This window comes from Lithobates pipiens, unplaced genomic scaffold, assembly GCF_037356315.1.
Source record: "Lithobates pipiens isolate NorthernLeopardFrog02 unplaced genomic scaffold, aLitPip1_a1.2 Scaffold_27, whole genome shotgun sequence".
Taxonomy (NCBI): Eukaryota; Metazoa; Chordata; class Amphibia; order Anura; family Ranidae; genus Lithobates; species Lithobates pipiens.
Genome location: NW_027507788.1, coordinates 178,114,664 through 178,117,409, shown reverse-complemented (window position 1 = coordinate 178,117,409; position 2,746 = coordinate 178,114,664).

The window sequence follows — 2,746 nt, the reverse complement described above, 5'->3', positions numbered from 1 at the left end:
CTGCTCACAGCGCCAGAGCCGCGATACCGGAAGACACGCAGAGGGAACACGTCAGCTCCCTCGGTGTGGACCAAGTGAGATGCTGATGCCTCATTCTAAGGTAAGTATTTCATAATGAGCTAGTATGCGGTGTATACTAGCTCATTATGCCTTTTCCCTTACAGGTGTAAGTAAAAAAAAAAAAGTCAGTGGGTTTACTCCCGCTTTAACAGAAGATGTGAGTTTTACAGTGCCTTTTTAAATGCTTGTGAAAGGTTTAAAAAAAATATAATTGTAGTTGGAACTCCTCTTTAACTTGTCTAATGCCCTAATGCTAGGTCCGACGGTCTTCCTGACGGACTTTCGGCAGAGTTCCGAAGGACTTTCTGAATGAACGGACTTGAACGTGATGAGGTAAAAAAGGAAGTTCAATAGCCAGTAGCCAATAGCTTCTCTTGCGTCATATTTGGTCCCTCAGACCAGCACACAGACAAACAATTTACCCGATAGGAATTGAGTCCGTCGGACAGATTTGAAACATGTTCTATTTCTAGTAATTGAAAAGTAAAGTATAAGTGGCGCTGCCCCTATTAAAAGAAATCTTCTCAACATACTGTGCAGGAACTATTTGGTAAAAAAGTACAAAATTGTATATAAAATATATTACTAAAGAAAAAATGTAATAAATAAAATTCCAAATGTGATAGAGCTCGTGTTAGAACACCTGGCGGGTGTTGACTAGTGATAAGCCTGGTGCTATATTAGACCCAAGGGGTTCTCTAAAGGCATTCAATCAACTGGTGTATCAAAAACCTGTGTAGTGGATGTTTACATCAAAAAGTAAAATAATAAAATCATAAAACCATTTTAAATAGACTCCAAAAAAACAAAAAACATATGGGCCTATATAGAGCTTGTGGAAAAAGAGTGACTACCAAAAAGGTGATTTACCTTTCATTTAGTGCAGTGTGTATCGCCTACTGGCGGGTGATAAAAAATCCTGGACGGTGCTATACCCTCTGTGAGGTGTTGAAAATCACTATATAATGTGTGCTAAAAATAAATAAAAAAATACTTATATTATATAGAGATATAAAATTCTATTTGGGGGCTTGTGTATGTACTGTACCCTCAATCGGCTGTTGGGGAGACCCGTATGATGTGTGTCTCCAAACTATGGTGTATTTCTTATCCCACATCCAAAGTTTTTTTGTTATGTAAACCAAAAAGATGCTGTTAATACATATTCTTAATAAGAATAAAACTAAATCACATATTAATAAATGCGTTTAAAGTCCATAAAAGGTATATCACATATGCTGGTGCATTAAACGTCCATAAGAATATGAGAGGTGACTCGTGCTCTGAAAGGTGCTGTAGTTATGCTGGTATAAAGGTGCCGGTGCGCTTGTTCATGCAAATAGTGGTGATTTTGCACTCACCAGATACTTTGCCTCACCAGGGGGGCAATGGCGCTTTCACCGTGTAAGCCCCTGTGTAGCTCTATGGTGTTGTTTCCGGGACCTTTAATTTTTCAGCAAGTGTCAGCCATCTCATTCATCACACACAGGCGCAGTAGCCGGTCCGAGCAGTCAGCAGCGGCGAGAGAGATTTATAGGTCCGTCAGATTTTTTGAATGAAAAATGATCGGATTAGCCCACACACGATCGGACCTAGTCTGACGGAAAGTCCAGTCGTGTGTACGCGGCATAACAGTATGCATCAGGGGTTAAGTCTGCACAGGTTAATTTGGTTGGTCACAGGCTGGTCGGTATGTAGGGCTTGGAATTTTCCTTGGATTTTTCCTTGGCTGTTTTTAACATATGTTGCCCTCCAATGCTCCTTCCTCAAAGGCCAGTTATAGGTAGGGGCAGTGGCTTACCTTATGGTAATATGGTACTGTGCATGCACAAGATGAAGACCAAATGTAATCAGTGAGCCGGTGGAGAATAGTAAAGAAGAATCTGTTGACATTTTTTCTTAAATGCCTGAGCAGGTTTCTGACCCGTAGGAGGGACAGAGTGCTGAGACTGGGGAAACAGTGGAGGGGGAGGTTTGCTTTAAAAGATAAAATGGGGAATGTGCATGAATTGCAGAGATGTATTGCATGTATTTCTTTTTATTTTGCCTTGGCATACTTTTTAATTGGGCTATTCATAAAATTAAAAAATGTCCAAAGACTTCAAGACTTCTTTGTTACTTTCTTTCCTGAAATAGCTTCTTCCTCTACTATTTAATATGTGCATACTCATAATGGCAATCATAGCTCAGTCAGCTGTATCCCCATGACTGCTTTGTAAATGTATTTATGAATACATTGAATTACACAATATTTTTCCTGATTGGGGTATAAAGAATTTATAGGATGAAAAAGTTCTCTCTTTCCATCATGAAATAATCCCCATAATTTACCAAGTAGATTTATTTTCTATGATCAGCAGCTCCATCTACTGGCTATAAAGCAATACTTTCCTGATGGTATACAGATAATATAAAATATTAATAATCTATTTTCTTTCTTTCTAGATGATGATGATGATCTAAAATAACCTCCACTATTTAACATATGCATACTCGTATGGCAATCATAGTCAGCTGTATCCCCATGACTGCTTCATAAATATGTTTATGATAATATTGATTTACATACTAATAAATGTACCAACCTTATTCCTGTTGAATATAAATTGAACTCCAACATTAGTAATGTTTAGTGGAAAGTGGAAACCAAAGAGGTGAAGTGCGGCTTTTTTAGCATTGCAGGACA